The sequence below is a fragment of the Manis javanica genome, chromosome 4, assembly GCF_040802235.1.
Source record: "Manis javanica isolate MJ-LG chromosome 4, MJ_LKY, whole genome shotgun sequence".
NCBI classification, from domain to species: domain Eukaryota; kingdom Metazoa; phylum Chordata; class Mammalia; order Pholidota; family Manidae; genus Manis; species Manis javanica.
In genome coordinates this window covers 1,728,180-1,749,652 of record NC_133159.1, presented here as the reverse complement: position 1 = coordinate 1,749,652, position 21,473 = coordinate 1,728,180, and the positions used below count along the sequence as shown (strand labels likewise).

The 21,473-nt window shown below is 59.1% G+C and overlaps 1 protein-coding gene and 1 long non-coding RNA gene across 6 annotated transcripts in view; one reads left to right on the top strand and one right to left on the bottom strand.

Annotated features, from left to right (window-relative positions):
* PRDM16 (PR/SET domain 16) overlaps positions 1 to 21,473 on the bottom strand; it is a 301,085-nt gene that overhangs the window by 204,974 nt on the left and 74,638 nt on the right. The gene's annotated exons all lie outside the window — the stretch shown is intronic.
* Positions 10,062 to 10,974, top strand: LOC108402582 (uncharacterized). The gene is made up of 3 exons (XR_012129926.1): positions 10,062 to 10,216; positions 10,391 to 10,499; positions 10,767 to 10,974. It is a non-coding gene; the product is annotated as an uncharacterized lncRNA (long non-coding RNA).

Genomic DNA, 21,473 nt, shown 5'->3' with positions numbered 1-21,473 from the left:
CAGCTCTGACCTCCAGCCGGGGTGCCCTCTGAGCCCCCAGGCCTGGGAGGCCAGGTATTTTCAGGGAGCAGGCGTCCCTGCCCGCAGGTCTCGGGCGGCCGCGCGTTTCCGGCCAGCACTCTCTCAGAGGTCGGAAGGCAGTGCCATTTATGAGCTTTTTATGGCTGGAAATACAGGCTGTGCAATAGTATGTTATTTACTTGTCGGGAGCCCTAAGGTCCTTTATTTGGGTTTCATGACAGGTTCAGGCTAGGGCTTCATGACTGAGTCCAGAATTCTTTGGGGTGGCCCACCAAGGCAATGGGAGCTGGGAGGGGAGGGGCGCAGCTGGGTGCAGTCGGCAGCAGGAGGACGCGACAGCACCCAGACACCGGCAGCCTGAACCATGGCCCCGGCCCCCACGGCCAGGCCACGAAGCACCTGCCCCAGGTGCCAGGTCCCCCGCCAGGTCCTTGTGCTTTTGGTGAACTTCATGCTGAAACCTCGTTTGGAGACGTGTCACACACGTGTGAGCAATGGTCATTTAGTCCCATAAAAGGAGTCAGAGAGGTAAGGAAGTTCAGCTGCTCCCACGTCTGGGCGGCACGGGCTGAGAGCCCTCGTGCCCCCCTGCCCCTGGCTCCTCATAAACCCTTAGTGAAGGGCTTGGTCTCTTCCAGCCTCTCAAGGGGAGCCTCCTGGCCCTTCACCCAGAGGGTAGCAAATGATCCCTGAATGGGAGTCAGCCCTCTATCTCCCAGACAGCCCCCCTAAACATCAAACTTGTGGCCAGGATTTTGAGGTCTGGAGAGAAATAAGAGGCCCCAAATTAGGACTGTTGTGCATAGCCAGTCAGCGGCAGGGGGTCCCTCTCATGCGGTCCTGGGAGGGCTTAGTAGTTGTATAAAGACCACCGGCCCTTTCCCTGAGCTTCCAGCTCCTGGGGCTCGTTGTCAGCCAGTCAGGCAGATTTAAGCCTTGATCCAGGGCTGGAGGGAACGTGAGGGAATTTCTCTAAGTCAGTGTGAGGTTTGCTCCAGTTCCTCCTTCATTGTGTTTTAAGGGGCTCTGGGGAGAACCCTTACTCGGCTGGCCCTGCAGAACAGAAACGCAGCACCACTGTGGGGGGAGGTGAGGGGCCAGGGAGCGAGGGGGCGTGTGAGAGTGTGTAAGTGGAGGTGAGGGAATCCTGAAAATACCTCCCGTGTGACCTCAGCCAGTTGCCAGGCTCCATGCAGCCCTTTGGGTTGGGAGACCCCCTGGAAGGGAGAAGAGAGCCTCCCTCCTCCAAGCCCTGCAGGCCCGGGGCAGTGGGTGGGGCTCAGCTGCCCTGGACTTCCCCATAGTGGTCTGGCAGGGTCACCCCAATGCCGGCCTGCAACATCACTGTCATCACGGGGGTGGTCCCCACGGCCCACAGGCCTGGCGGCAGGGCTATGGAGAGCTCGGCCCTGCCCGCACATCCTCTCCAGGGCCAGTGTGCCCCCAGCGCTGAGGACGGTCCTCCTGGCCTGCTGCCCTCTCAGGACGCCACCACTTTGCTACAGGAGGACTCTGCACCTCTGGACCCCTGGCTCGCTGCTTTCCCCAGCCCACGGAAGTGCACACTTACCCACCCCTGGTCCCGGGTCTCTAGCCTTCATGCCCAGAGAGCCGCCTGCCCAGGCTCTGCAGGTCCACCTGCCAGGCGCCGGGCTCCTCAGGGACAGGAAGGCCAGCTGACCACCAGCTCAAAACATGAGAGCAGGCACCGGGTGCTGGCCAATCGTGGGCACCACAGAGCTTGGAGGTGGGTGAGGGAGACTGAATAGGGAGCTGACTTCACATGGGGTGACCTCAGGGTGGGTCAAGGCCCTCTTCAACAGGTGAGCAGTTGTGGGGTGGGAGCAGGTGAGGCGTCACAGGGCTGGGGCAGCCCCATATGTCCACTGTGAGAGGGCACACAGACCTACCCAGGATTAGAGCGCTAAAAGTGCACATGGCACAAGTCAGACATGGCAGGAGGGTATATTGTATCCATGTCAGATCATTCCCATGTCTGTGTCCTGCTGTGTCACTGGGTGACACATGGCATCACTGGGAGACACGTGCCAAGGGCACACTGGGTCTCTGTGTTATTTCTTATAATCACATGTGTGAATCTACAAGTACTTCAGTTAAAATTTTAAAAAAGTGCCTACTTGCGAAAACAGCAGCTCTTTAACTCCACCTGTGTACACAGTGGCACGTGATTCCTTGGCCTTTTCTACCAGAACACGTTTGATTATTCTCGGCTGTGTCAGGTATTCCTCAACTGGCAGGGTGGGGGTGCTTTACAACATCAAAGAAAAGACAAAAACAGCCTCTGAGGGTGAGAACTGGTGTCCCTGGTAAACCGAAGAAATACCAGGGAACTGTGATTAATTCCTTGGAATTTCAGAAACTTAGGAAACCAAGGCTAAGGAGAGGTGGAAAATCCCAGGGTCGCCTGCAGCAAACACCAGGTGCTGCCCCTCCTTAGTTCCTTACTGTGCAGGTCAGGTGCACCCCTGGCAGTGTGTGAGCCCAATAGCCCGAGGTGAGGTGGCTGGGAGCAGGGGAGGCAGCCTGGCCTCTGACCCCTGCCCCAAGTCCCTGCATCCAGCTTGTCCCTACCTCTTTGGGCCCCAGGCAGAAAAGGTCAGGCCAGTCACCTCGGGCAAGTGCCACCCTGTCATTGCCAACACCCTCCATCATGTTGGAGCCCCAGGCAGGGCTGGGACGTGGGTGGTCAGTGAGGCACCCAGTGCCCCATCCTGGGCCTGGCTCCCCAAACCTGCACCTTCTCCCATCTGGGCCTCTCAAGGATAGATCCGTGGGGAGCCAGTGACAGACGGAGGCCTGTTCCCTCGGGGTGCCCGAGAGGTGGCAGACCCTGAGTGGTGAGTGGGGGCTAAAGGCAGTCCCTGGGTCCACCCCAAATCCAGAGCTATCCCAGGAGGCTCCTGAATGGGCGCTGTGGCCCCTGAAATCCTGAAAAAGGTCACCACGTGGCATCTCAGGACGGGTCTGGGGAGCAACGAGGCCAGGTGCGGCCTGGAGGGCGCATGGTCTGGAGGGTGCACGCGCAGCAGTGCCGACAGAGTCCGCAGAGGCTGGCCTGAGCCAATGCAAACACGGAGGGGAGCAGCGAGCATGCGCGTCCGACCTGCGGTTAGCGCCCTGCAGCGAGCCCTGGCCGCCTGCGCCGTCGGCCTCGGGACAGTGGGAGGTGGGTGGCACATGCCTGCCCCTGGGCTGCCACTTCTTGCGGGTGAGCTGCCCTCTTCACAGACGGGGAACAGGCCTGGAGGACGACGGGGCTTGCCTGCAGTTCCACAGTGAGGGACAGAGTAAACTGGCGCCCACGATCCAAGCTGAGAGCTCCTGCACCCCTCCCAGCCCTGTCGAGGGGTGCTGGAAGAGGACCCCATGAGCCGAGCCACCCAGGACAGGAACTTGGGGGCCCCTTGACAGGTTGCTGATGGAGCCGGACAGCAAGGAGGGTAGTCCAGACGGCCCACTCTCTTTGCCCGCTCCTGCCGACCTGGGGGGATGGGCGGCCCTGCCCCGGAGGACACGGCTGACGGCAGCGTCAGCCTCAGCACCCGTACCTGCTTCCCCTGCCCCTGAGGGGCACCCTGCACTCTGCAGCCAGCTCAGGAGGCTGCGGGAGCCACGTGCTGCTCAGACCTCAGGGCTGCGTTCATCCTCAGAGGTGGTCCTGGCAGCCTCCACGGGCCTGCCCCTCACTCCTCAGCTGGCCCAGCCACCCACCCACCCACCCATCCGCCCATCCAGCTGTCAATCCACCTGCCCACCCGCCAATCCATGTAAATTGGATGAACATGCCCTCCCTGCGCAATGACAGGGACAGGCACGGGGTGTGGGCTCGACTGGTTCCCCAAAGCTCCTGGCCACCCAGATCTCTGTTCAAGAACACATTTGGGGCTGCACACGTGACCAACATCCTCCCCAGTTAAAGACACGCCTGTTTCCTGGAGCCCCACAGAGCACAGGGACGGGCCCTCAGCATTTCTATGACCTCCGATCCAAGGAATTCCCAGCACCCTCTCAGAGGAGTGGTGGTTTCTCGTGGGACACCCACCAGCGGGCCCAGCAAAGCCCTAACTCCAGGTCCGACGGCGCCAGGCACCAGGACGTGTGGGGACTGGGGGCTGAGCAGACACTTCCCAAGTCAGAGGATCCAGATGAACCTCAAACTGAACTGCACTGGAAGCTAGTCTAGGATCCGGCCCCCTTGTGTGAGGAAGCCCAGGTGTATTTAGGAGACAATGGCAGACCTACCTGTCACTGGGGACAAGGCCATATGATGTGGTGTCCGGTGGTGTGTGAGGCCACGGTGGCCAGGGGATCCAGATAAGGTACCTGTGCCCACTGACGCCACATGGCTGGCATAGCCCCAAAGCATTGCCCTGAAGAGCAGTCCCATCTGAAAGGCAAGTCGCCAGGCAGCAGGGGACAGCCCTCTGAGCACCCATACCACCGCTGACAGCAGGCACACCGAGGGGGCGATGATCCAGCCGAGTGAGCAGTGCCGGCTGGGCTGGGCTGGGTGTCCCAGAGGCAAGGTGGACCCAGCTTTGCTGGATATTCTGGGGATGTCCTGCCCCTCCAGTTCAGGGCTCCTCAGGGTGGGGCCCCTGGACCAGCAGCACTGGTGCCCCCAGACCCGCTCAGCCTGAACCCGGGGTGGGCGAGGTGGCCTGTGTTTAAGACCACCACCCGGGCTCCCGCGAGCGTCAGGAGGCAGGAGTGCATCCTGGGAAGCAGGGCTTCACATCCAATGCATGTCCTAAGACGCACAGAGGGTTGCCCGAAGTTGGACTGGCATCCATCCGCATGGCCTGATTTCATTCACCCCTGGCCCATTTCTAAGTCCAGAAACGTGCCACTTAGCGGGAGAAAAACAATCACGATCCCCACAGTTCCAGTCACCCTACCCAGTTCCTTAAGATGGGGGACTCCGCCTCTTTCTTGCTTCAGAAGCACTTACAGGCGGATGTCACAGTCAGAGAGGATCCATCCTCCCACGCTCTTTCCAGGCCCGTCATTCCAACACCACAGAGCTGGCCAGGCCGCGCACAAGCGTGGGCGGCCATTGGCACGTGAGTGAGGAGGGAGGCTCACCAAGGCCTTCCAGAGGACAGCCACAACTAACAGCGGTGGCTCCAGACCACGGCATCTCCCTGGGAGGGAGGCTGGGGCGGGGAGGCCCTCACCCCATGGCCTTGGGAGGCGTTAAATGTCACCAGGCCAACCCAAAGCAGTATTTAAGTTACTGTTCAGTTCAACTTGTAAGAGGAATGTGGTGGCGGAGGTGGGCCGAGCAGCGAAGAGTGTGCCTCGGGCAGCTGAGACCATGGGGAGGCACCACCCCTGGGCAGCTCGTGGCGTTCTGTTCCGGACCCCTCCAGGAGCGGCTCTGGAAGCAGCAGGGAGGCCTGGTCAGAACAGTGTCTCCTGGCCTCCAGGGGCCTGCGGGTAACTGGTCAAAGCCCTTCCTACTGCAGTCCGCCTGCCCTTTGGGGTCTTGTGAGCTGCTCGGCGCCAATGGGGCCACGGAGCACGCAGCCAGCACTGCAGCTGGCTGACCTCTCAAAGTGGCTCCACAGGGCAGGCAGAGCTTGGTACGTCGGCACAGGGAGCCCAGGGAGTGAGGGACTTGCTCAAGGCCACACAGCTGGTCAGGGCTGAGCTGGGAGCTGTTCAGGTGGTCTTGATTCTAAAGGTCTTGGACGCCTGTCTGACCTCAGTGTCCTCACTGCAGCGAGGAGACACCTGGGAAGGTGTCCTGGCACTTAGGGATGGCCTTCCTCACGCCCCATGGAAGGCGCACAGGGGGTGGGCAGGTGGGCGGGTGCGTGGATGGGTGGATGGGCAGCTGGGTGGGTGGGCCGGTGGGCAGATGCTGGCAGATGGATGGATGGATGGTTAGAAAGGTGAGTAGGTGGAGGGATGGTGGATGGATGGGCAGCTGGGTGGGTGGGCAGGTGAGCGGATGGATAAATGCATTGCAAGAACAACCTTGAGGGCCATTCCTAACAGGAAGAGAAACCTCATCCCCATTCCTGACTTTCCTTCCCTAAGGATGAGCACCATTAACGTGAATCCCTGGCCCCTCTCCCTCCTGACTCTTGAGTGGCTGATTTGGGATGAACACCTGGGCTGGCTTAGCCTCACCCCCCAGCCCCCTCCTCTGGAAGGGGGCTGGGGTCTCTGCTGCTCCTTTAGGGCCACACTCCCCCCACCCACGTGGGGCGACACGCCTGGCCCAGCATTCCCGGGTGGGGGAGGCACGTATGTGGGTCGGGGTCAGCCGCAGCCTCACCTGGGCATCTCCTGGATCTGCACCTCCCACCGGACATTCCACCTTCCATCATTTTGGAGAAACTAGGTGGGACTTTGTTTCCCATCTTGTGACTCTACTTCTCTGCCCAGTGGGAGGCCTGCTGTGCCCTGGGCCCCTTAGCGATGAGAGTGCCCCTTGCCCCAGAGCCTGTAAGTCCACGCAAGCTGAGAACGTCATGAAGACCATCTTGCCTGCTGCTTGGGGGACAGAGAGACGGCACACTCTGTCTAGCCAGGTCTACAGAGTCACCGGGTAAAACGGGGAAATAAAATGTTTTTGTTTCTGAGGATTTCTGTGCAGCCACGTTTCTGTCAGGTGCAGCCATGCGAGAAGCCCCCTCTTCCACGGAAGGGGTCTTGGGGGCTGCAGACCCACTTCTGGAGATAGTTCACCAGAACGGGGAATTGACAGGGTTCCTTGTGCCTTCTCCCCCCGCTGCAGCCCTGGACCTCAGCTTTAGGACCACAGCAGCTGTGACTCCAGGGGTGCCCTGCGGGGAGCTGCTGCCACCCGGGGGCCCCGTCCCTTCCCAGGTCGCCTCAGGCACCGCGCCTCCTTGGCATTCCCCTTGTGGAGCAGCTGTGGGCCTTCTGAGCCCTGAGCAGGAGCGCGGCTGTCGGTAACGTGGCAGATGAATAGCTCTGAGAAAAGGCATTTCTGCAAACATGCTAAATATTAATAATAATCAATCGCCGATTCCATTCCCAACTCACACCAGGACCTTGCCCACAGGGACTGGAGGGCGACCAGCCCCAGCTGCAGGGCTGATGGAGAGGAATTGTCGTTAGGGCTTGGGAAGGCGCGGGGTGGGCTGGGCCTGGGCATCTTGCTCAGTGCCCCCTCCCACCACGCCCACAAGGGCCCAGGTATGGAAACTTCTCCACAAAGAGGAAGGATGCTCCTCATCTCCCAAGCCCCAACAAGGCTGACCTGGTCACTGTCGCACACATGCTTGCCTCTCATGTCAAACATGAGCGAGGCAGCGTCCTCCGGGGAGTGAAGGAAGTGAGGTCTGAGCAGCCCAGCCACTTGTTCCGGCCTTGTGCCCACCGTGGCCAATCCAGGCCTTCGAATGCCGGGCAGAGCACCCCACCAGCCCTCACCGACCCAGAATGGCTGGTGAAGCTCCCAAGACTGTAGTGGGTTGAACTGCATCCCCCAACGGATATGCTTTGTCCTAAGCCCTGGTACCTGAGGGTGTGAGCTGATTTGGAGACAGGGCCTTCATGACATCATGAGGCTGAGGTGAGGCTCCCATGCAGTGTGACTGGGAGAGGCAGAGACACAGAGAGACCCATGGGGGAGACGGCTGTGTGATGAGGAGGCCTCCAGTTTACCATAATTTGTTGCAGCAAATATAAAGAGCAAGGCTGGGAGCCATGGGGTGCAGTCAGGGGCCGCCGCCTCCCCACCGGCCCCTCGCCCCTACTAAGAAGCTCCCTGCCTGCCCCTCTGTTCTCAGCAGGCCTATTGTTCCAGAAAGCAGGTCCCTAATCCACCCATCTTGCAGATGAATAAACTGATGCCTGAGGACCGGAGATGCCCCAGCGAGCCCCGGTGCTGGGGGGAGACCAAGTGGCAGCCCCCAAGCCTGGGACATCAGGTGTCCTATGAATGTCTCCAAGCCGCTTTCTGGCTATAGTCAAAGCTCAGCTGCTCAAGGCCAGACTCACCTCCCCAGGCCAGCCCGCAGCTCCAGGAGGACCCCGGGAATGCAGAGGGGCCGCAGTGAGCAGCTCCCGTCCTGCCACCCTACACACATGAAGCAGGTGGTGGCCCTGGGGTGCTACATGGGCCACTACACATTCTGCTGCAGCCCGGCCGAGGTGCTGGGGGCCTGCCTGCCTGCCGAGACGGTGCCTCTGGAGCACATTGCCCCCTGACACCTCTCCCCAGCCCCCCAGTCCCTATCAGCCAGGCTGACACAGGGCCGTGGGGGACTCTGACCGGCGCTCAGACCACCTGGCCCCTATTTAAAGGCAGTGCATTATTCTAAGACGATTACTTATCCGCGCAATGCTCCAGGGACAGCAGCGTTCCTATTTCAGGCCCCGCATCCCCTATTTCCTCTCTGCCTCCACCGCCGCAGGCAGGCTTGGAATGACTTGCGATGCCACTGTAATTTTTATCAAGGCTTGTTCCTGGTAAAAAGCCTCTTTGTTTCAGAGAGATGTGGTTTGGCCTTTCCTCCCCCTTCCCTTTATTCCTTGGTTAATATACCACTTCCCCGAGCCCTGGGGGCAGTGAGGTAGCCCACGGATTGTTCAGATCTCACTATTTTTCTTCTAAATCACAGCCGACTCTCCTGGCCCCGTGCTAAGCACCATGCGAGCTGGCGGCTGGGCAGGGGGTGTTCCCCCGGACCCTTCACATCTTGTATTGTTAACACTCAAGAGGGGTCTCTGGCACCCAAGGCCCCTCAAATTCCAAGGGAGGTTGGTGGCAGATACCAGCTCTTAACCTGACATCTGGCAACACCACAATGTGATTTTTGAAAATTGTGGTAAAAGACATTATGTGATTGTTACCATTTTAACCATTTTTACGTATGGCTCAGGGACATCCAGCTCGTTCCCAGTTGTGCAGCATCCCCACCGCCTGACTCCTGAACTTTCCATCTCCCCACACTGACCCTCTGTCCCCTTCAGCCCCCAGCCGGTCCCCTTGTCCTCTGTCTCTCTGGGTGTGACTCCCCTGGGGACGGCCTGTGACTGGGTCGCACAGGTTGTCCCTCTGTGCCTGCCCGCCTGCCCAGTGTCCTGAGGGTGCCCTCACGCTGCCGCCGGGGCAGAGCGCCCCTTCTTTCTCAGGCTGTGTAATGTTCCCTTGAGCAGGTGGGCCCCATTGCGTCCAGCCGTCCTTCACTGACTGTCGCCTGCCCTCAGGGGCCCTCCGAGTGCCTTCCACCTCCCGGTCCTCTGGATGATGGCGCTGGACATGCGTGTGCAGAGGGGCTCAAATCTGCGGTGTGCTCGCAGCGTCCCCCGAGCCTCAGGAAAGAGTCCTCATGGGCCATCGCACCACAGTGAAGCAGGCTCCATCATCGGCCCCTGGGCCGCACCCCGGGCTGTCTGTCCCTCCTCCCACCAGCTGACACCAGGGCCGCACAAGCCTGGCAGGCTCTCCTCCTGTGTGCCCCGAGGCCCCCTGACGCTGGCCCCTGCTGTGTAGCAGCGGGCTGCGCCCATCAGGGGACAAGGGTTGGGGGGGGGCTGCTCCTCTACCGGAGGCTGACTCGGGGTCCTCCCAGGCTCAGCCAGTTTGCTGAGGCCTCAAGGCCAGAGGGCATAGAGTTCTGGACCCTCCAGCTAGAGGAAGGGAAGCAGGGAACCCCAAAGGGATGGGGGCTCACTCAGGCTGGGAAGGGCGGAAGCCGGCTCAGCACGTGTGCGGGACCCCCCAGCTGACACCTACAAACACACTGTGTTTCTGTAACCTCAGAAGCCTTAAGTGGGGCCCGCAGGGGATAGGCGAGGGATGGACCATGCTCTGCTTGGGTGCAGAGGCTTTGGGGAGAGGCCCAGGTACCCGCAGGAGGCTCTGACGGCTGGGCTGGGAGCTGCCCACCCGCCAACAGGCAGACAGGAGAGAAAGCGATGGCGTTTTGCTCTCCCTCCCAGTCTGGGCAGCACTTGGAGGAGGAACGGGTTAACCCTGAGCAAACTTCCCCGACAACCGCCACCGAACTATTTATAGACATATTTCTCTCTTCAGTGCCTACCAACTGGGCCCGCGCTGCTGTTCACAGGCCGAAGCAAGTCACGCCCCAGGTAAACAAATGTTGCCCCGAAATAAAAATCTCAAGAGGAAGAGGGCTGCCCTGCAGCACCCCCCTGCACCCGGAAGGTCTGGCCTCCCTGGAGCACCGTGAGCGGAGGGGCCCTGGTGGGGCGGGGTGCCCCTTGGGGGCTGGCAGCCGCGGGCAAGCTCTGGGCAGGCTAGGCACGCAGGGAGACGGCCCAGCTTGGAAAGACCCCACCAGCTGGTGGCTTGGGGAAAGCTCTTGGCTCCTGGACCTCTGCTTTTTGCCGTCCACTGCAGACAGAGCCGGTGCCGCGCTCCCCCCAGCTGGGGCCGCTCAGAAGGGGAACTGGGGATGGCAGAGGGTCAGCTCTGGAGACGGGCGGCCCGTGGCATCTCGCTGCTAGTGGTGGGTACAGGCCCTCCGCCCTCCTGCCCCCTCCCTTGAGCCCCGCCTCCCACTACCTGTGCTGCCTTGAACCCCCCCATAAAGCAGGGGTGGAGAGTTGCCCTTGGGCCCCTGCAGACTCGACTTCTCCCAGGCGGGGGGGACTCAGGTTACCCAGAAGCCCCGCAGAGAGAGGTGCCTTCTCGTGCCTCAGTGTTTGGGGGTGCAGCCACACCGCCCAGGCACCAGCTCCCAGTTCCCTCTGTGACCTTCCCTGATGTTGTCCAGACCAGGCGATTTGGGCTGCCGAGGGACCAGGAGCAGCTGGGGGCACCCCATCCTCTGGGCCAGGGATCCGGGGCCAGCTTCACCCTCTGCAGGCCTGGGGAGCTGCCCGCCCCACCAGAGCAGCCACCAGCTTCGGCGACAGCCCTGTGGGCGCTCACCCCGGCCCTCTGGCCTCATTCTGCCCTAATAAAGATGTTTACAGTTTTAACCATCAAATGAAGTGCTTAACTCCGCCAGGCTCGTCTCCCCTCCCCCCTGCTCAGCCACTCGGCAGCTTCATTTAGCAGGCCAGTGGTGAGAAAAAAAAAAAAAGAAAAAAAAATTCATTAATTTTTATTAACAGGGAGAGCCATTTGCTCCCTGTGACAATATTTGACTTGTCGAAATGATTTTCACCTCTGCCATGAGGTGGGCGCTCCCCACATACATCACCCGATTACTCGGAGCGCGCCGGCCGCAGTCATTAGGCAGTGAATTAACGACAATCCCCACCACTATTAATCACCCTGACAAAGGCGTTAGCTCGCTGCTGACCCGAGCGAGCAGGCAACTGGACCTGCAGCCAGAGGAGAGGCAGGGCAGGGGCGGGTTCCTTCCCCCCTTCCCCCCAAGGCCCTGGGGCGGGGGCTGGCCCTGCAAGGGTGGGGGGAGTGGAGGTGCCCAAGCAGTGGCCCGGGCTTGTCTTCTGGGGCCCTGTCACCCTTCCTGTCGAAGTGACTGGCAACCACCTGCCAGGAAGCTCACTTCACCATTCCCGAGACACAGAACCAGGAGTAAGGCCCGTTATTTCCCCATTTCACGGATCAGGAAACCGAGGCCTAGAAACCCCAGGACCTGCCCAGCTGGTAGCCTGGTGAGGGGCAGCCCCCAGGACTCAAACCCGGGTCTACAGAGCTACAAGGCCTCCTGCTCCCAGCTCTGACCCTATGCAGATGGCTCCCCGCCCCAGCTGCCCCCAAGAAAGCTGCTGGAGAATCGGCTTCAGTAAAGCAAATGGGGTGTTTCCTTCAGCTCCAGAGACACTTTAAAAGAATAGTTAAACCATATATATTCAGGACGGCAGGGCTGAGTGGACAGCTCTTAGGAATCTGATTTCATAAGGACCCCTTCCTCCGGAGGTCCCGGACCCATGGCTTTGTTGGTTAGGGTGAGCAGAAGATTCTCTCGCATGGCCCACATGACGGCCCGCTGGGCACTAGGAACAACTGACAACCGTATCCCAAGGGTGGGTCCTGCGCCCTGCAGTCTCCCCAAGGCAAGGGCCTGAGCAGGCGAGGCCTGCAGACCCCTCCCGGAACTTCTGCCATGCAAGAACCGCTCAACTCGTGCGACTGTAGACCCCGTGATGGTCCTATACCACGTCCTCAAACCTGAGGGTCGGCCACTGGGAGAGGGATGAGCAGGGGGCGAGGGTGGCACCCTGGGCCCTGGGCGGACAGGACGACACACCTGCCTCTACAGCTTTTCTGCCAAAGGTGGGGCGGGGGCACCTGTCAGGGTCCTCGTGGGGACCAGACACGACGTCGGCAGAGCACGTGCCATGCGGCCAGGCAGGTGGCAGAGGGCCCAGCCAGCACCAGCCGGCCCCTCATTCCCTGACACCACTTTCACCATTTTGCATCCAATTAATCATCTCTACATTTAAGACCAATTCCTCCCATTAACCCGGGTCAGGTCTGTATTTTGGTGTGGTTTTGGTCTAAACCAGTGTATGAAAGCCGAGGGTAGGGTGGGGGAGGGAGGAACTCCGACCCATTTATCTTCCTTCTCTGGACTTCTCATTTCTTATGCCTCAGCAAATTTCCTAATTTTCCTCATTAGCAGCTAATTTACAAGTCTCCACAATCTTTCCACCTGTTCCTTTCATCACGGTTGTTGCGAGATTGCAGTCGCCATTTGCTCACTTGCATGATGCTGGGGCAGCTGGGCGGGGCAGAGGCGTGTCCCCGGAGGCGCGGGCGGGGCAGCGGCTCTATGGTCACACTCACTCTGGAGCCCCTGAGCATTACTGTGGCCCCTCGGAGCCAAGTCCCCCACCTCCTTCTGCCTGCAGCCCCCTGCCCCCAGGGCCTGACCCGCAGCCTGAATCCACGTCCTAGGGCCTGAATCCCCAAGGAGCTAGGAGCCTCCAGATTGGTGGCTGGGTTTTCAGAAATTCCGTGCACAGAAAAGGCTGCTATTCGTGTAGAGCGGGAGCCCGGGGGACACAGACCTGGCGCTGGGCTCCCAGTGAGACTCCCCCACTCCTCCTCACTTCGCTCTTGATAACGTCCTGTGAGCGTCACCCTCTCAAGCTCCCTGCTGGTGGTAGTAGCAGTGAAGTGTAGGCCAGCACCGCCTGAGGCCTCCCCACTTGCCATCAGCCACCATGCATCCCAGCAGTCCTTCTGACGAGAGACGGGGGTCAGGCGGGGGTTCCGAGGAGTGGCTCAGCCTTGTCCCCCTGTGTCCAGCTGTGGGGTTTGGGCGCAGGCCTCCAGGTCTCTGGGCCTCATGGCAGCCCCATACAGCGAGTGACATGCCTACTCTCAGGGCTGCTGGGAGGATGGGGTGCGCTGACTTGGCCCAGGACCTCCAGGCACACTGGGCTCATAGCCAGCACCCACAGCCCCGGCCTGCTGGCTGTCCCACTCGGCACAGGAGACCCGAGCTCCCTCGGAGAGGCCGAGACCCGTGCAGGCCACACCTCCCGATCCAGTACCTCCTGTGTCTCAGTCTGACTTAAGAAGGCCACGGGCCACCAGTGAAACGCTGTCCCGGGGGCTATACCCCCTGAAGGCCCCGTTCAACAGGAGCCTGAACCAAGCGGGCTGGCAGGGGCAGTTGGCACTGGGCAGTAGGTGGGAACTGGCCCGCATGGGCCTGGGGATCTCATTCTCCTTGTATTATCCACAGACACTGACAGAGAACTTCAGAGTGCGCCCACCACGGTCAGACACCTGGCCCACCGCAGCTGGCGCGGGCCCCGGGGCATCCGCAGAGCTCCCCCTGCGTGCCACTGGCTGCTAGCCACACCAGGAGAGCGACAGCCCGGCCGCTGGCGGGCTCCTCGGGACCTGTTTCTTGTTACTCCTCGCAACAATCTGATTTTCTCTGCTGAGCAGAGGGCCGTGGAAAAGACTGCGGTTGGAGACCCATGATTTCCTGGCAGTTAATGAATTTCAGCCAAACGGAAAGCAAGGTGAGGTTCCAGTGCGGAGCTCAGATCCACACACAGGAAAGACCAGGGGCTAAGAGGGGCCTCCATCCTGCCATCCGGCCCCCCTTCCTTGCCCATGAAAGCCCCTCTCCAGGGCGTTTCTCCACTGGCATTTTACTGAGTGTCCAACGACACGTGTGGTGGGGCCATGGGGAAAGGAGGCTGGGGGCCCCCCACCCCGAGGCCAGGTGAGCTCCGTTCCTGTGTCCAGGTTGCTGCCCATCTCTGAGCCCAGGTGAGTCCCCACCCCTCAGACTGGGTAAGCCCAGATGAAGCCCAGGTGAGCTCCCCCCGTCCCCCACCCCTGGTCCCAGGTGGTGCCCGCACCAGCGGGCTGCCCGCCTGTGAGACAAGCCCGCTCTGAGGAGGAGCCCTGGGGCTCCCATGCCCGAGCCACTACTCTCGGGCTGGTCCACCAGGCACGGAGCAGGGGCTCTTCCCCACCGTGTCACCAATTCGAGGGCCAGGTGGCCAATGACAGACTGACCTGGGAGGCAGAAGCCTCCAGAGGGCAGAAGACAGGCCCTGCTCTGCAGGGGCACAGGCACGTGGCCCCAAATGCCAGAGGGGTGGGGGTGAGCAGGGAGAAAGCCCACAGACTCCGGGGCAGAGCAAGTGACAAGGGGTGGTCAGTGCCTGCCCCACCCCAACAGATCTCTGAGGGAGCTAGGTGCCCCTTGGAGGTTGAGCCCTGCAGCCCTGCTCCCCAGGAATTGCCCCCGCAACACAGCCCCTCCCCTGGAATTGCTTCGCATCTTGTCAACACAGCTGTGACCTCATTTCTCCTGTAGGTCCCCTTGCTCACCCACACCCCTTTCAGGCCACCTGCTGCCACGGGCACTTAGCTAGCAATTCCTCACACTCCAAACCTTTTCCAGGCACAGAAAAGTTCTCTGTGGGATCAGCAGATAGCTGGCGGGATTACGTGTGGCTAAGGGGAGGCTGGCCACAGGGCTCCAATTTTAAGAGTGGAGCCCGTCTCACGCAGCACAGTGGCTATGGCTCCGAAGCCCTCACCTGTGAGCCCCCAGCGGCCGTGTGTGAGAAGATAGCTCCCCTGAGCTGTCAGCCCTGACCTCAGTGGCTGATGTTGACCATGTTTCTAAAAATTAAAAATAGGGAGGCAAAATCTTTCCGTCAAAAAAGTCTGTCTTCTCAAATTGCCTGTCACACTGTCTACCAACCCCAGGACAACCTAAAATTATTCTAAATCACTTTTCAAACCTTAGGAAAACCACAAGAACAGAATTATCTCCTGTGTTTATCACACATTATACTTAAGCTGTCGGCCAGCGTGTGAGAGGCGTGGAATTCACAGGGCAGCGGCCTCCAAGGTCTGCAGAAGACACGGGCTTTGGGGTATGTGGGCAGGTGGGTGCCACAAACACAGACGATCTGCACCCCATGAGTGTTTTAGAGCAGATGGTAAGGCTGGCTGGACAAGGAGTGGGATCTTGCCTGAGCACCCTTGGGGGCCAGGAGCCAACGCTGAGCAGCACACCCCTCTCCCGGAAGCTTCCCAGGAAAGATGGCACCACGTGGGATGGAGCTGGAAAAATATCCATTGTGTCGGTCGAACTGTGTCCCCCCAAATCCATATTTTGAAATCCTAAGCCAGGATCCCAGAATGTGACCTTATTTGGAAATAGGGCCATTGCAGATATAACCAGTTAAGATGAGGTCGTTAGGGTGGCCCCCACTCTAACGCAGCTAGTGCCCTGAGAGGGTGAAGAGGACACAGGCCCGGGCACACAAGGACACCTGTGAGCACGAGGCAGGGACGGTGCGATGCGTCTGCCATCCAAGTAGCATCAGGGACCGCGGGCACGCCCCTGGGGCAGGGGAGGCCTGGGGCGGATGCTCCCTCAGCCCCCGGGGCCAGCCCTGCCGGCTCCTGGGTCTTGGACCCCGGCCCCCAGAACCGGAGAAAACGGATCCCTGTGGTTTAAGCCCAGTCAAGGTGCTGGGTTAGGGCAGCTCTAGGAAGCAAATGTGTCCACTAATTTAATTGGCAGATTTCGCTCTACGACTGCTAATTGAGCACCCACTGTGTACAAGATGGTCCACGGGGCTCATGCAGGCTGGCAGGTCCGAGGCACAGCGTGGACCTTCAGTGACAGGCCAGGGGAGGCCAAGCAGAGCAGGCACCCAGCATCTTTTTTAAGCACACCTGAGGTGTGCGCTGGGGGCTTCCACCTGCTCCCTTCGCTCCGGGAACGTTCCCCAGGCCCTGCCGCCTGTCTGGGAACGGTGCTGCACCGATCTCTGCCTTCCTGCTGCCTGGGTGCCCGAGACTGTAAAATGGAGACAATCTTGTCCCTCCTCATTAGTGACCAAAGTTTAGAGGGTGGCAGGGCTCAGATGGGCCTGACTGTGCCTCCCATGTGATTGGGCTTCTTCTCCGTGCTGTGCTCAGGGCTTCTTGGTCCTCAGCAGGCGTGCATCCACCAGTTTGGCTGGCTCGCCACTGTCAATCCCAAATTGTTCACTGCCCAGGGGCAGGGACATTTCTGTCCCAACAGGCCTCTCACAAAACCAGGGTAAATGGGCGATTAATGAATGCATGGAGTCCACGACCCCAGGCAAAGAGGGAGGCTGCTCTGAACAGGCTCTGAGAGCCGTGGATCTTGGACGAGTTTAGATAATATTTGCTTCCCTGGGATAAGCTGGTCCATCTCAAAAAGATAAGCCAGCAAATCCATGAAGGCAGAAAAGAGCATGGGGTTGCCAGGGACCAGGGAGGGGAGGACTGGGGAGGGGAGTCTGTTTACTGGAGTTTTTGTTGGAGATTAAAGAGTTTGGGGCCCAGGCAATGTGATGGTTGCACACATGCGAATGTATTTCGTGCCACTGATCACACATTGCCAATGGTTGCAATGATCAATATTATCTGATGTCTCTTTTACCGCAGTGGAAAAAGCACACCTACCAATTCTCGGGGAGAAGCTGTCCCAAGGGCGGCTGCCGACCACGGTGCTCATTTCTGTGCTTTCTGGAAGAAACCTGTTTCTTTCTGCGAATCTGACGTTTCTTCCCCCTCTTCCAGGCCCAGCCACACTTGTCTGTGGTGACGGGCCCAGCTCGGAATGGCCTTGAGCGGGGTGGGGGTGGGGAGAAGGTGCCGGGGCGGGGAGGGTGCCCGTGCAGGGGAGGGGCACTCATCACAGCCTTTGAACGCGTCTACCAGCCCGAGAAGCACGCGGTGACCAAGTGCCTCCCAAGCGAGGAGACTGGGCTGTGTCACACGGGACACAGAAGGCACGGCCCAGGAAGTGGCTTTAAACCTAATTGTTCCAATTTCTTTTGTTCAGGGTCTCCAGGGGTGCCTGGGCGATGTCCTGGAGCTGCACCTGCTCCAGATCCGCCGGGAGGCCGCACTCGGTTACAACCGGCGGGCCTACCCACAGCCGCCTCGCCCCTCCGTGCCCGGCGCGGGCTCTCGTGTTTTTTTTTTATTCTGGGCAAAATCCTACACAGATGTCTGACATTTTAAGGAGCAAGAAATGTGGACAGTCGCTGTGTGCTGGGCCAGCGGGCTTGGGAGCCATCTTTCTGAGCGGCGTCTCTGGCAGCCGGGCGTGCAGGGGACACTTAATTGTGGGCCTGTTTGCTGGCAGGACGCCCTGCCTCGTCCAGCGGGCAGCCAGCATGATAATGAGACAGTTTCTATGGAAATGAGCTTATAACTATTCATTTTCTCCCCATTCCCGACCCATCCACAAAGAGGTTTTCCAAAATGACCCCCGTTTTCCTACCCCCAGCATGTCCTCACACCACTGCCCAGCCCGCTAATCAGCCCGAGGAGAAAGGAGAGAGGAAGTGCCGACCTCTGGCAAGACGTGGGAACGCGCCCGCACCCCGCGTGGCTGTGACCGGCAAACAAAGAGGCCTCGCCCGCCCGGGCCAAGTTCCCAGCACACTTCCCGAGCCCTCTCGAGCGCCTTTTCGTGTGTTTTCTGCTGAGGTCTGAAGTACTCCTTTGCCATCTTTTGAGAAACTTTGAAAGCCATCCTGTTCTTCTGGAACATTCCCGGCTGGCCTCCCTCACCTGCGGGCTGCTTCCCGAGAATGGGTCTTTCTCGGGAAAGGGAAGACACCCTGGGGAATGGGGGTCAGGGCACCCCTCCAGGTTGGTGGGGCTACCAATTTCAGCACGTTTTCCCCTCCCTTTTATAGGGTCTCAGAAAATAGAGGCGCAGCCACCAGCATGGGGATCAGGGAAGCCACAGACCCACAGGAGGTTCTTGCCTGAGACTCAACCCGGACTCAGACCAGCTCGGCTCTTCCTGGCTGTGTGGCTGCGGGCAGAGCTCTTGGCCTCTCTGAGCCCCTGCTAGACCCTCCAGAAGTGGGGTGGGGGGATTAAACCCGGGGATCCTGCTGAGCCCACCGCATGGCATCTGCAGCCAGTGGTCCGGGTCAGCAGTGACTCACAGTGCTGTTGTCAGCGGGGCCCGGCTCCAGGACCCCGACCGAGGGGGTCGTCTGACCCAGGCTGTGTCTGAGGTCTCCCTGCAGCTCTGCACAGGAAGATGGACCTTGTTTGCTCCTCAGCCCCTGGGGGCTCTCTGTCCCCTTCCTGCCCAGGCCAGGGTTGGGGGTGTCCCTCCAGGTCCTTGTCCTCTGGTCCCTTTTGCACGGAGCAGCTGCAGTGCATGCAGCAGTAACCCCGGGAACGCTTGGTGGGTCTACCAGCGAGGCGGGGTCGGGGGGTTGCCGGGGGGTGGTGGTGGCAGGACGTCCCAGAAACACCCATCAGCAGCTATTTGGAGACTGGCCGAGCCCAGCCCAGCCAGGCGGGGCCCATGTCTCACCCAGGGGCCAGGGCCCTGCAGGCCACCCAGCTCTGTGTGCCATGCTGAGACCCTCAGCTGCGCACTGCCAGAGCCCGCCTTGAGCACCACTGAGGCTGGGTGTGGGGGAGCCCAGCCTGGGGTGGTGGGCTTAGCAGATGAAAGTACAAGACACCCAGTCAGTCCTGAACTTCAGATAAACAACAGGTACATTTTAGTACCTGTGTCCCGCGCGACATTCAGGACCCTCTGCCACACTGGGTCTGCCTCCATACATGCATGGGGCTGAAGCCCAGAACCCTGTTCCTATAGACAGGGGGCTAATGTTCTGTGCTTTTTAAAGAAAAATATTAAACAAACCCTTAAGCTCAGACTCCTGACCCACCCTAAAAGCTGGTGGGGCCCGGTCTGATCAGACTATAAAGTGGAAGCTTTCTCCGGGCCTCCGGAGGGCTAGAGGTGCCTTCTCAGTTTTGAAAGAAAGTGTCAGTTTTAAAATTTAACTGGCTCAGCAAAACAGCTGGCTTAGGTATAGCTATGAAACAAAAAATCCAACCAAAAACATATTTACAAAAATGTTTAAATGCCTGTCATTTAAATAGTCACAGTATATTTTTGGCAGAAAATCAGTTTCAAAATCCAGATTAGGGCTCATTCTCTGTTTTGAAAGTAGCCCCCATGAGGACAAGACCCGGGTTATACGGCGTTCCGTTTTCTCTGTCTTTGCAGCCCTCTGGGGACCTCCCAGGGCACTGCCAAGTTTGTATACAGAGAACGTGAATTATTAAAAATTCATGGAGTTTGTTCTCTCTGGGGGTGCAGTCCTGGCTGGCCACGGTTGTTAACACACAATGAGCACGTTTAGATGTCAGAGACTTGGGGCCCATAGGCTCATGTCGTGTGTTTCATATATGAAATAATCTCTGTATGTGTGTGCCCATGTGTGCACTGTATACACATGGGAATTCAGTAATTTATGTAATTATATACATGTATTTTTATATAAAAGGTAAACACAAGACAGAAGACTTAAAGGATTTTGTCTCTAGGTGATGAGACATGAAATCATAATTTAAAAAATATATTTGCATGTTTTCTACAAGGAGCACCCATTATTTTTATAATTTCATAGTTTTTATGATATATGTTACAGGGGCGCCAGCCCCACGACAACCCTGGATGCATCCAGCAGCTTCACCAGCCCAGAGACGGCCCGGCTGGTCATCGTCTCTGCGGGCACTCGGCGGGTGGCAGCTCTGAGCCGCCCCCCCACCGGCCCAACCCCTGCACGGCCTCCCTTGAATATGTGCTGACAGGGCTCCCCATCCAGCAGGGTCAGATCCCAGACTCTTTAGGAGAGCTCCGCTAAGGCCACGACATCCACAGAACAGGCCCAAGACTTGCAGAGCCAGGATTGCTGTGCAGTCTACAATCTTTGTCTCTCTAGAATCTCCCTTCTGCCCAGAGGACCTTGTCCCACAGCATGTAGCTGCATCAGGACTCAGGGTCTCCTCCCCATGCAGCTGTTTTGAGTGGGCAGCTGCTGAGCATGGAGACGGTGGAGGACTGCCAGGTAAAATACAGTAACTACAATAAATACAGCACAATAAATGCTGTATGCGTGATAAATGCAGGTGGTATTTGGACATGCTCCTGGAAGATCAGGTGCTGTTCACGTAGAATTCAAATGTAATGGGCACCCAGACTTATGTCAGCTAAATTGGTCCCCTCGCTGGAGGTCTGAGCCTGGCTCTGGCTAGGTGGTTGCTGAGTGACCTCCCTTCTGCACTTCTGTGAGCAAGTAGGTGACCATGTAGGTGTGGGACCCCAGGCCAGGAGCCTGGGTGGCCATGGCCATGCCTTGAAGGTCTCTGGGCTGCCCGCCTGCCTCGGGACCCCAAACCACGGCATGGTGCCACCTGAAAACTCCACAGCTTTGGGGCCCCTGGTCTTGTTCCCCCTCCATTCACTCTGGGAACCACCAGCCCCCAGTGAGGCAGCTGGAGTGTGCCCTGGAGCTGACACCCAGTGCTGGGTCCCCAGAGGCCACATGAGGTCACAGAGGCTCCCTCAAAAGCCATTTTCCACCCTGAGCTAAAACCACTGCCAACACCCTGGAGGGAGCGAGTCTGGGCTCTGACTTCAGCCTCTTGCCGCCTCCCTGCCTCCCCAGTCCTGCCAACAGGAAGCACCGAGGTGTCTCTGAACAGTCCATCCCTGTCTAGAGGGGAGAAAAAACCCCAAAGCAGGTTTCTTTCCCCCTTTCCCAGCTGCCAGCAGTTAAAACCCATCCCCAGAGAGAGAAAGCCTCTGAGCACACAGCTCAGGCCCTCATGGGAGGAGGGAGACGCCGGCAAACAAAATCTCCAAACCGGGAAACATTCCGCCTCCTTTTGGGGGATATTGATTCGCGTTTGGCCGATTCTTTTCAATAATGGTCATCGACCTCCACAAACCCAGCCACAAAAACATAAGCGTCGGATACTCGTTCCCGTGCAGAGCGTCGCAAGGATTTGCTGCAGGAACCATCCTGGCTCATTTTTCCTCCAAGAATAATTTCCCCCAAAGACACGGAAAATCAAACCCATCACAATCGACATTCAAACTGGCCCCAGTCACACGCGGTGCAAGCGTTCGGCAGCCTGGAGCCGTGCAGCCAGCCCGGCCCAGCCCCATCTGTTGCTGGGGCGGCCAAGCCCCTCGTTCTATCACGGC